This window comes from Pteropus alecto, unplaced genomic scaffold (genome assembly GCF_000325575.1).
Source record: "Pteropus alecto unplaced genomic scaffold, ASM32557v1 scaffold25, whole genome shotgun sequence".
Taxonomy (NCBI): Eukaryota; Metazoa; Chordata; class Mammalia; order Chiroptera; family Pteropodidae; genus Pteropus; species Pteropus alecto.
Genome location: NW_006441955.1, coordinates 28,154,087 through 28,167,829, shown reverse-complemented (window position 1 = coordinate 28,167,829; position 13,743 = coordinate 28,154,087).

Sequence of the window (13,743 nt, the reverse complement as noted above, 5' to 3'; positions counted from 1 at the left end):
GCAGGAGCAGGAATGGGGATTGGTGCTGAGATGGGGTTTAATTAAAGATCAGTTTATAGAACAAATGAGTCCTTTACTTCTTTCTCTCGCTGTCGATCTGTCTCTCTGGCTCTTTGTCTCATATACACACATACAATTACACAATATGTCTGGGGAAAATGAATCACTTACCATAGCTGATTCTAGAAAGGAAAGCACTCCACATACTGCAATCTCATAGCCCCATCTCTGCCTTTGCCTTTGTGGTACAACGTGTTGGTGGACAAGCCCCACCGATGCGCAGTATTTCCAAAGAGTCTCATACTTGCTTTGTTCTTAATTATGTACTTATTTAACCAGAGCTACTAGTCATTTGAAGAAAACCTGTGGCACAAAGAGAAAGACCAAGATAAAAATGGGAAAATATACCCCAAAGAAAACAGAATTTTCTTCTGCTAAAAATCTCTTCCTCAGAAAGAAACCATAAAAAATAAATCTCTAGCATACTCTGAAAAAGTCAAGGTATTATACCAATGAAAGAAAAATAGGACTATCAAAAAGGACATACAAAACAAAACAAACAAAAAAATCTCTTAGAAATGTAACTGTGACTAAACTCCCAAATCATAAAATTGTAAAAAGTCAAAGTCAAAACAATTAATTAAAATTTAAAATAAAATGACAAGACAATGGGAAATGTAGAGGTACAAATATTTTATCCAATAGGCCCTGTACGCAAGTATTAAGAGGTGCAGAATTTAGGGGGGGAAAAAGAATTTAATTATGATACAATTTAATTAAAAAGAATTTAATTATTGAATAAAACTATCCCAAAACAGAAGAAACACTTGGGCTCAGAGAATTTTGGTTGTAAGAAATATTATAATAATAAACAAATAATAAAATAAAAAAATTTAAATCAACAAGTATATCATTGTAAAATTACAAGACATGAAAAAGAGACCTCAAATTTTCCATAAGAATAAAGAAGGAAATAAAATGTTTTGTTAAGATAAAAGGGGCAAAAATTAGACTAGTATCAGACATCACAAGCAACACTAGATGGTGGGAAATAATGGAGAAATGTCTTTAAAATTATGAGGAAAAATACTTTTAAACCTCGAAATTCTATAGTGAATCGAATCATCAAATCATATATAAGGACAAAAGGACTTTTTAGACACTATTGTGTCTTGTGAATACTTTCTTAGAAAGTTAATGAAAAATATGCTATAACACAGTAGGGATTAAATAAAGAATGAAGTCGCGGGTTCAGTAATAGGCAGATCTAAATCATCAGGTTTATGAGGGGATAGCCCAGGATAATAGGTAGCTAACAGTACTAGATTGCTACAAGAAGATGGAGGGCTTCATGGGAAAAGTCTCCATGGGGAAGCAAATTGGAGTAGGAGGGAAATGAGGAGTTAATAATCTGGCAGTATATGCAGAGAATTAAAAAGAGAAAAAATATGTATGTGTTGATGTGGGTGGGTAGAAGGATCTTCTAAAATAAAAATAAAATAAGAATTAAAATATAAATAAAAATACTAGATAAGAGACCTAATGCATATATATCACTTATCGATGTGATGAACAGTATTTACCACTGGTACCTCATACTTACAAGAGTGTTTGGCACAAAGGAAAAATGCTGTTTAAGAACTTGGAAAAGGGAGAAAAGGAGAAAGGGAGGAAACAGAGGAAGGGGGAGAAGGAGAGGAATGGAAGAAGGCAAGAGTCATAATAATGAAAATATACTGATTTTCAACATTTAAATTCAACTTATGGGCAAAATTCAATAACCATAAAGTTACTGGATTAAATGTAAATATTAATCTTAAAAATGCAAAAGTACACAAACATCATCATGCTACTCAGAATGGCAGGCAATTTCTAACGTATTGTTTATTTCTGGAATTTTGCGTGTAATATTTTCAGGCCATGGTTGACCTCGAGTAACTGAAACTTCAAAAAGTGAAACCGCAGATAAGGGGAGACTATTGTACCTGTCTGTATTTGATGTTTTCTTTTTTATTAACTGTCTCCTAAAAGCTGAAAACTAGAAGACGCCCAACACCTTCTCTGGCTTCTGACCATTGATTCCTCAGCACCTGTAACTGAACCTACCGTTTACTAGATGAACGAAAAACAAACGAAACAAATACAAATACACTTACTGAACAATAAATGAATGTGCACATTCAGTTAAAAAATAAAAGAGTTTGCCCTCCAATTTCAAAACCATATTTATTAATAAATAACAAAAAGGAATCTCATGTTAACTGAATTAACCCGTTTTGCTTTGTATGTCAGATTGCTGGCATTATCCACTTTTTATACTTAGCAGAGGACGTCTGGGAACTACATTTCCCAAAAGCCCTTGCCAGAAGTATTCCAGGTTAGTTCCTCTAAAGAGAATCTCTCCTGAGAGATTTGGAAGGAAAAGCAAAGTCTGAAGCCATTTTATTGTTTTTCTGGCAGTGTATGATAGATGTGCGAATTTTCACATGTGGAGTTTTGCAGCAGCTTCTGTGTGTTTAGTTTTAAATCTGCCTCATTTCTGGAAGCAACTGTGATCACCACTGGCAATTTCATGAAGCTCCTGTAGCTTTCCAACTCTGAAGGCTTAGTTGCAAGTTGAGAATTATTAGCATCTTTACTTGGCATGGACTCTTTAGTCATTCTAGTGATTTTCGTTTAAAATTTGTATTTCGAAACAGTTTCAAACTTCCAGAAAGTTGTAAAAATAGTATAGCAAACCCCGATATACTCCTCACCTCTAGATTTTATTCAAGCTTCAACAATATCCCTAATAATGTATTTTTTGGCATAAAGATTATGAACTACATCTTATTATCTTTCTAGTCTCTTTCTTTCTGGAGCAGGGTCATAGTCTTTCATTTTCTTGAACTTGATGTTTTTTAAAGATTATACGGCAGCAATTTTGTAGAATGTTTCTCAATTAGATTTGTCTGATGTCTCTTCAAGATTAGACCTAGATTATGCATTTTTGGCAGGAACAACACAGAGGTGATGCAGTGTTCTTCTCATCACATCCAGTTGGGTGGCACACTATGTTGATTTGTTCCATTGTGGGTGGTTTAAATTTTAATCATTAAATCAAGTTTGTGAATACCAGGATTCTCCACCATAAAGCTTTTTTTTTTTTTTTCTTTTTACTTTGTAAATAATAAATGTGGAAATAGTTGTGATTAGATAAATATTTCTTTCCTCATTTGACTTTCAACCAATAATTTTAGAATTTACCGCTATTATCTAAAACAGTATTATAATATTCACAAAATAATGATTTTTAAAACTTAATCATTTCTTCTGAATTTATTGGTTGATGTTATTGTAAGGAACAATTTTTTTTCTCCTCCCCAATTTATCCATATGGATTCCAGGACTTCTGTTTTATTCAGTAGATTAAAATCCATTACTATCATTATTTATTTTGATGCTTATACTTAGATTTGGCCAGTGGCAGCCCTTCATGTTAGTTTCTTTGTCCTTTTGATTTGTCTTCAATACTCTTTTATTCTTTGAGAATTTTGTTACTTTTTTACATATTTCATTATTTCCAGGCACATTTTTTAGTTTTCCAAATCCAGCCCTAGAATCTGCAATTCTTCCAGGAACCCTAATTTATTTTAGTAAAGAGTTGTATTTAGAAACCAAGATCTGGATCCTGGGAGTGTTCATTGCTACTGGGGTGTTCATCCACATACACACATAACACATATACCTACACATACCCCATTGTCTTTATTTTCACATCTATTTTCTATTTACTGATCATTCATTCATTATCTATCTACCAAAGTATGTATGTATCATCTATCTATCTATCTATCTATCTATCTATCTATCTATCTATCTATCTACCTATCACCTCTCATCTATCTATTATCGATCTTAAAAGCCATTAGTTTATACCAATAGCTCCAATCTGAATCTATCATCACAGGGTTTATTTCAATTTTCCTCATTTCTGTATTTGTACCTTCCTCTCCTTCACTGAGAAATCTGCTTCCGTTCTTCTTAGTACGTTTATTTAGTTGCTCAGTTCCCTGAATGTAGCTAAGCACTTGGCCTGCCAGACTGCACTTACTTCCTCACGCTAACACATCAACTTCTTGTAGGCTGCCCTTGCTGCCTGCCTCTTGGAAATTCCTGCCATCCTTCTCCAATATACTATCCTAATGAGAACCTTGGGCAAACTGTCATTAATGGCTACCTCCAGAATATCCTATCTCCCTGTGCCAAGATACTATCCTCCTACAGGTAACCCTGCCTAATATGTTTTAGAAGAAGGAGAAAGAAGGCTGTGGCTCTAGTGCATGTTTTTAACCCTAATCCCCATATTAAATTTGTTTCTGCTTGAAATACCTAAAATGGTTTTTGTTTCCTTAACCAAAAGCTAATAACTATAATATATAAACATATGTGTAAAAAAAGTTCTAATGCACTGTGATTTTGCTTACCAAATAGGTAAAACTGTTTATAAAAGTAAAAATAAGAAAAAAAAAATATGTGCTTAAATAAAAAAGAAAAAAGGTTGACTAAATTTTTAATCTGAAGATGAAAAATTTTAGAAATTTTGAATTTTAATCTTAAGGTATTTGAATAACTGATTATAAGTATTACTATTACTAACCTGGCAGATGCTCTAAACACTTTGTTATGTGTTTATCACTTATAGTACTTAGTTAGAGCTTAAGATTTTGTCCTGCTAAACAAATTTAATGTCAGAATTGTGTAGAAAATGCCCAACTATTTTAACTGATTATGATATATTAAAAATATCAAGTGCTAAAAATATCAAGTGACAAAGTTTAGATTATTATTTTACCAAGTAATTTTTTCCTTTAGCATTGAATGAATGCTGAGTTTTGCTTTTATTTTCAGGAAATAGTATCTAAAATAAAAGTTTCTGTCAGAAAAAAAAATGCGACTACATCAAAGAACATATTCATTATCTGCATGTCAGAACAGAATTTAACTAGCTTGAGGCACAGGCTACAGTATGTGTGAAAGGAAAACCTTTTCCCAATCCTGCACTTATAACCTTCTGTCTGTTTATCTTGTGCCACATGGCAGGTGAAAAATGTAACCTGAGCAAAAAACAAACTTCTGCTTTAAAATATTTCTACTAAGCAAAGTTTGTTCATCTGAAATATTTGCTCCCAAGGAATATGGACCCAGAAGTGTCTTCATGTCTTTCTCTTATGGTTTTAAAATTCTTGGGGCTTTAAAATAATGAAATTAAAAGAGAACCTATACATCCAGTTGATAAAGTTATTTTAAAAATATGTTTCTCATTCTTTGTAAAATAAAATATAAAAATGAATAAAAGAAGTTTTAAAAGTACTGTTAGCTTTCCCAATCTTATGTATGAATGAAAAAAAGGTTATGTAATAAACCCGATAAGCTCAGGGAGCCACATGGCAGGCCTGACAAGTCAGTGACTGAAAGTAACCACATGGAAGGATCTGATTACAAATTCCTACCTGGACAGCTCATAGCAGATAGTCATGTCTCAGGCCTATAGCTTTCTTGGTAAAGGTCAGTCTTAAGTGACTGACCTTAAGTGAACCCTGTCCATCATTCTTACTCATCTAGAAAACCTTTGCAATTCAGAGTAATTTTCTTTTCTAGACCCCTCGAAGGCAAAACTGCAGATACCAGAACACAAGACCACTGAAGCACAAGACCACAGTACTCCTCATTATCTTGTTGCCTGTATGCCGTCTCTATGTGCTGTAAATGTTAACTACTAACTATATTGTACCCACCTATCTGTTTCTCCATGTTTTTCATTCAGTCCTAGAAATTGCTTTGCTTTCTTCCACCTCCTAAGTCAACCACAAATGGATTTTACATACCTTTCTTACTTTTTCTCCTTTGATTCTAAATGCATATAAGAAACTATAAAACTGCCATTCTTTGGGTCATTTTCTCAATTTATTAAGATCTTGCTTCTGGGCATATCCTCAAAAATTTGGCTTGAATAAACTCTTATAAAACTTTGCTATAGGTTTGCATGCTTTTTCATCAACCTATGTCTATAAATCGAATTAAGAATTAAAAAATACTTGACTTATGTGTACCACCTATCTCATTTGTATACTTGAATTCACTGTTCACCTGTTGCTAAATCCAATCCCATTATGAGCACAAAGTAAGAAAAGAAAAAGAAAGAAAAAATTCAGGGCCAATTTTCAGCTAGTATAATTTCAAGGGTTTAGGAGCCGCAGAATGAGGAAATAGGATGAGGAAATCTGAGTTCTTTAATTTGATTCAGTAAATATTCATTGGCAGATTCCTATATTCTAGGTGCATTGCTAGATATTGAGATAGCTATGAAATGAATTTTTAAAATGTGTGATCTGGTGCCTCAGAATGTTTTCAGTCAATAATTGGAGCTGTGGGAGCAGGGAATTTACGCAAGTCAGTATAACACAAACCAGCAGCTCTTATAAGTGCGCTTCCTCTCAGCGGCATGGAAAGTTGTATTTCCTCTCTCCTTGCATCTCTGTCTTTTAATCTGGATTGACACCTTAAAATATGGAATATATGGCTGCTTCGTGAAATAATTTCAGAAGACAAAACACTCTTAAAACATTTAGACTTAATAGTGATATGCTAAAATGCCTTGGAATAGTATGTTAGAGCAACTCTTCCCAAATGATGCTCAGAGGGGAATGTAGTTGATGCTGGGAAGAAGTAAAAAAAAAAGAATTTCATGGTCAGTGAGTTTGGAAAATGCTAGGTTAATTAATGTTAAACCAATTTCTTTCCTGCAGAATTTCTCTCTCTGTAAGAAATTTTCAAGAGGGACTATAAAATGCTGGGACACATTTTGGGGAATTCTATGCTACTGAAAATAGGCAGAAATAGCAGGCAAAAAAAAACAACCTAAAATAAAAATCCATTTAACTGCTTTGATTTCCCATGCTCTTTTTAAACATCTAACTCAAATGTTGCTTGTAGCTTAGCCAATATCAATCCTTGTTTTCTGTTGCCACATTTAAACACTGGAAACAAATGCATCGAAATGCTTGGTATCTTTTTATCCCTTACAGATGTCCTTGCTCCCTGGTAAAGAAACCATTGGAATGTTGCCATTTTAATTAGGCTTAGCTACCAAAGAGCCTTAATCTGCTATTGAGATGTATATTTGTCTCTTTTATTAAAGCTTGGGGGAGGTGGAAGGGAGTTTTAAGTTTATAGAAATTATGTAATGATACAAACTTATTCCAAGACAATTTTATAACTTAGAGTGAATATAAAATATAATTAATGATTTTGAGGCTGTTGCCAGAATAAAGACCGGTTTTATTTTATGTTATTTTTAATTACCAAGATTTTTTTTTTATCGTTATTAAAGTAATTATTTCTTGGAACAGTGTCAGGTCATATAATTTTTCATGTTTAAAAGAATCTCCTAGTCATATACTAGATACTTTTATTAGCATAAATATCACAAGCCCTTAATTAAAGAGAAATCAAATAGGGAAAACAGCTTTTATAAGAATGACATTAGCCTGCTATAACATAATGTTTCTCTGATTTTTATTTTAAGTAAATGATTATAAGAAATTTTAAAATTGTTTATACCCCTTTCCCTCAATGATTTCTTAAGATTGAACTTTGAATATATTCAGTCAGAATTATTCTATGTGTACACATTTTTGGTGCCGTAATTTAATATAATAAATATTTATTCAAACATAAAAGAACATAAAAGGGGAAATGTGTCATAAACATAGATATATCAAATATTTAAAACCAATAAGCCTCGTGCCTATTTTGGAGCATGTACAACCATATTAATATATAGCTCCTGCTTTTTAAAAATACTGTGCTTGTAATTTAATCAGTGTGTTAAATCCTTAGTTAAGACAAAGCATGCTATATTGGTAGAGTATGGACCACAGTGCTAGATTGCTTAGAATTAAACTCAGGCTTCACCACTGCATCCTATGTGTCATTGGAAAATCTTTTAACATCTTTTTGCTTCATTTTCTTCATTTGAAAGATTAGAGTGATAATAGCATCTACATCAAAGCATTGTTTTGAGGTTTAAATGAGTTAATAGATAAGTTAATACTTAGGACTCTAGTCATGAAGTTCCTACAACAATGTGTGGCACATGGTTGTCATTAGATATACTTGGTTTGCCTCCATAAACCTAAATTTTATTTCAAGAATAGTTAGTCTCACCTTAAAATTTTCAATTGAATCTCTTTCTTTTAACTGCTGTAGTTGCCTTTGGCTATTATTAATGAAAACTGCAAAGAATCAGTAAGACATTGGAGACAGAGACTAAGAGTTTAAATTGTAACTTCTCATGAGTGTTAATCTAAAAGTACCAAAAATCTTCATTAAAGTTAAATGAAATAAAAATACCATGTTCTACCTCTAAACAAACTAATGAAGTAATAGCTAGGTTTTCTTCTAAAAAATTACTAAAGGAAACTTTAGATCAATGTTGTATTGAACAAAGAAAACCTTCCCAAACGATACTGTCAAAAACAAATACTGAATCTGAAATTACAAATCTATACACTATAAAACCCCCTTAAATAAAAAACAAAAAACTTCAGAACACATAGCATAGTGTCTTTCTCATATTAATTTTTTATTACATAGTTAGGGAATTTTTGCACAATTATAAAACAAGTTATTTAAATGGAAATTTCAGTTTGACATTAAAACACTGGAAAACAGGTATTTAAAATTTCACCTCTGCCAAGAGTTGACATATTCAGTATCTCTAATATTTTTGGTATACGATCCAATTTTCCTTGGTTTTGTCTTCACCTGTGCTTGTTATATATACCCTTAATCCTAGATGCTCAATAAGCACCATCAACTTACCCAAACCTAATCTCATCCTATGCCATAAAATTTATCTTGAATCTCTCTTTACTTATAAACTTCTCCTCCTTAGTCTTGGAATGGGTACCTATAGGGGTATTTTTCCAGCCCACACACCAATGTCTGGTCTTGTCTATAGGTACTACTTACTTTCCATTCAAAAGTGAGCCACCATCAGTCAGGCTTATAGTAGATGACACCGCCCCTGATCATAGCTTATTAGCACAGATATGTTCATCTGTTTCATGTTGGGATAGTGATGTTTTTTATTCTTAGAGAATTGGAACTGAAATGAAATCATTGATTGTGGATGCACATATATAGTGAAAGTCAGAATTTTGGTATGCCACTCTTTATCATGTATACTAAAGAGCCAAGAAGAGTCTATAAGGAAAAGACTAAAGCCAACAGTCTTGAAAGAGTAAAGATGTAAACCACAGAGGCAGGAATAGGCTTCTAACTCCCAGTTTCAGCTCATTTCTGAGGTGTGTGTCTACTTGGGCCACTAGGATCTGGGATACATCCCTTCGTTTTTAAAAAAAATTTCATTTTGCTAGTGATAGAAGAGCCAAGGGGAAATTTTGAGAAAGCCAGACTCCTTTGTAATTGTAAAACATTTTCTATAACTGTAGCTATGTCTGGCCTGGTACTTTCACAATGCAAATTTGAGTTTCATCATAAGGGCCAACAGACATAGATACATAATCAAAATAACAATCCTTAATACCAAAATATTTAAGACTTACAAAACAAAGACCCATACCTGGGTAGTCATTAAGATAGTCACTAATAGTTAAAAAAACAATTTGTGTAATTAATATGTCAAGTGTAACAGCTTATTCAAATTGTAGATGAAAACTCCACAAAAACCTTGTACTATCTAAAATATTGCTCAAGTTTCAGATCCCTCAAACCCTTTTATTTCGTCTTTAAGCACAGTGAAGTTTTCCATTTTTAGCAAAGAAAAATACAGGACGCTCGGTTAAATTTGAATTTCAGATCACAAATACCAAATTGTAGTATAAGTATGTCCCATGCAATATTGAAACATACATATACTAAAAAGTAATTTGTTCTTTATCTAAAATTTAAATTTAACTGGACATCCTGTATTTAATCTGGCAACTCTAAGTAAACAATATGCAATTACAGGCATAGGAAGAAGAATTTTATTTTCTCAATATGTATTTTTAGTAAGAATTGTCACTAGGCAATTAAATCAGTCAAGATGCAAAATGGCAACTTCTCTCAAAATGTTTTTCCAATTAATTGCATATATGCGTTAAATGCAGATATGTGATAGGTTTTTCATAAGGTTCGCTTAATTCTTTGTAGCGAGCCTTGGGGAAATGGGAAGACATCATACTTGTTAAATATTTATATGTATAATTATGTATACATACACTATATATATTTCTTAATTTCCAACATTAACAGCAATATAAAAGCCAACATTTTAAAAGTACATTAATTTTCTTGAGAAGAGCAGTAGGGTGGTAAAAAAAAAAAAAAAGGACAGAGATAAGAAGGGAAGAAAATAAAAATGAAAAAATAAAATCAAGATAATTTTGAAAAGAAAAATATTCAGATTTTATTTGTTATTTAAATTTTTAAGTTATTATTATTATTTTTTTATCTTTTAAGCTGTCGGCTTGCTTTGGCAAGTCCAAATTGAATTAACTCCAAAATAAATTTAGTCAATTGATCAGAAATTGATAATAATGGCTGAAAAAAATAGAATTTAACCAATAAATAGTTACAGAAATTGACACTGCTTCTAATTAGGGGGGAAAAAAAAATCTTGCTTATACTGAGAGTCACATCATAGTCTGAAAAGACCGATTTTGGTATTCTTCCTTCCGAAAATGTCTTCGCTCTCCCACTTTTCCCTTCCACAAAAGAAAATAACATACAAACATAAAGTGTAAAAAATACTATATTTGGGAAGCCTTGGCTAGAAAACAGCAGTTAGGAAAAGAAAAAAAGTAAGGAAGTCTATTCTACAGTCCGGGATTTTGGCCTCTTGGTGGAGCAGGTAGTGTGTAGGGGTGATGGGTGGGAATGTCCTTTGTAAAAGTTCCCCTTAGTAAGAACCAAAGCTACAATAGTTCACCAAGCATCATAGTATGCTGTGTGTCAGGATATGTAATTTATCTGCCTGAATCCATGTATTAATCAACTATGATAGTAAGGAATTAAATCAAGATATTTTAAATCAAGATAAGTAAGATCATTACACTTTGAACTAAAGAATATTCAATAATAGCATCATACACATTTGAGCATAACCTCCATTTTAAATATTTTACTACTAAAATAAGGCATTGCATTCTTAGAAATAATTGAGACCCTTTTCTAAGCAGAGGCAGAAGCTCCATAAAGAACAATTCCAGCAATATGATTTGTTCTCACTCGGTGCATATCAAAATTCTTATGGTAGCTCTTGGAAACATCATCTTTTTTTATGATTAGAACAGGGAATACAGGTGTCTTGCTGACTACATTGCTCTTTCTGATGTCTGATGTACCCACCCACTATGTCAGACTCTCCAGTACTAATATGTAGGTCCCTTTAAACCAGTAGGTTACACATCAAACTTCAGGTTTGAAGCTCTGGAAGATTCTCTAGGATCACAGGTTAAAGTCTCACTGGGTCCAACGCAACCTTTCATTCTTCCAGAAGGGATAAATCAACCAGCGCATACTTCACTGCGTTAGGGTGTTTCAGATGAGAACTTATAAACTTAGACTCCTTTGCTTTGTAATGACATTAAAGATCTCATGGGGTGTTTGTTCTAACGTTTGGAGACCTTCCTAAAACCTTGAGTAATTTTTGCTCATACTTGATGTCTGCACTATGAGAGGCTTAAACATTCTTACACATTATTAAAGTTCTGTGTACATTAAGTTATGGAAATTAAATTCACCTTCAGAAAGTACTTGTAGAATTAACATTATCTGGAGCTAGGGACTGTCGTGTACGTGGTATGATTTGAACATAACTGTAGTCCTGTTTTCATCTAGTATGTGTCATATAAGAGTTTTTTACATCCTTCAGCAAAATAGCATAACAGTTGGGCCAGTGTCTGTGTTTTTAATAAGCCACAGCCTATTGGTGTGAGACTCAATTCTAGAGTCATGACATGTAACACATTTAGGCCTCTGGTGACTTCTTTGTGTCCAAGGCCCCAAAGACTTTTTGAAGACTTTAATAAAGTCGCTCTCATTGGCCTGTGTCTGATCGAGTCTGCCTGGATTACCCCCTGCCCTGCACTATATTATAAACATTCATCTTTTGATTCCAATTCCTCTTTTTATGATTTTTTTCTTTATTGCTTTTAAACTGCCATTCCCTCCATTGTTTATGATTAGTTGATCTTCCTGGCAAACAAATAAACAAGAAGAGTGAAGGAGCAGCCGGTGAATATGTGAATATGGATAAAGGAAACAAATTCTCATAATCAGCATTCATATATTGCCCTTGATGATTTGAGTTTAGAATTCGTTTTAGAAATCTGAGTGCTATGTATAATACTTTGTGTCATACGATTCTGCTTCATTTTTTCTTGTTTGATTGAAAGCCACTTAGAGGGCTCATTTTCATTTCATTGTGAAGCATGGTCCTTTGGGATCATTCCATCAGAAAATTTCTAGACCCTGCTCACAAATCCCCATAGGAAGAGTGTCCTGTTGGAAATACCCAAATAATTGTGGGAGTGTATAGAAAAGAAAAAAAAAGCAAAAAATGCAGTTATTTAAAAAATTTACATGAAATTACCTGAGGAAATTTACTTTATATGTGAAAACAAAACTTACCTCATGTCTAAAATATCTATCTGAATAATTCCTCCTGGTAAGCCTTTTACAAACCCCAAATGGAGATGTTTGTTCCATTCTATTAATTTCCTCATACATTTGCAACCCTATGAAAACACCTCTTTTCCCTTCACATATAATCAAAATTAATTCCATAACTTCTTCCAGCTTGAGAATTTAATTTTTATTTTAGTAGAAGTTAAAAGCTTTGTAATAGAGCAAATGCAGAATGTAGTGTCTGTGAATGGAGATACCACATTTTTATGTACCAAAATGAATCTCCCTTTTCTGTGTTTAGTATGACCTATGTTCTCTGTCAGAAATTTTAATATCATTTCGTTCATCACTCAGTTCACTTAGTCTCCTTTGTCTATTTAGTTTATTTTTGCCTCCCAATCACTCACTGATAAGCATAATTATTACTACAGTGTTTCACTGTTTTAGGTTTATGATTTTCTTTGAATAATGGTATAATTGAGATGGGTAAATCATATCTTTGTGATTTTATTTGAATGCTGGGTTCTAAGTAAATACAGTACAGTGTAACATTTTAGATCTCTGGTCTGAATAAACCTCAAACAGATGCACATATGTGCACACACACACACACACATTTCATGAGAGAAAGATCTTTTGGTGTCTTATTTACTGCTTTATATCTTGGGCATAAATCAGTGTCAAGCACATAGCACACAGCCAATAAATATTATTGAAGAAGTAAATTATTAATCAATTCATAAGTATTTTTACATATATATTAAAATACTTGATTTTTTATAGTTCAAAAAATAAATGTTTGTCATTAGTTTGATGAGTTAAAACAAGACATGATAAAATCATGATAAAATTTTCAATGAGTAGAGCATTTTGTGCCTTTTAATTTAATCATTATCAAAGTTCACAGTAGCCTCAAGGTAAACTTTCCAATTAGCAAATGACATTTATATGTGCATTTAACAAACACGTTGAAAGTCTCATAATATAAAACTTTGCAACGCATGACAAATTTATGTTTTCTTATCAATCTTATAACATGGTAATCGTCTCTATTTTAAAGGAGAG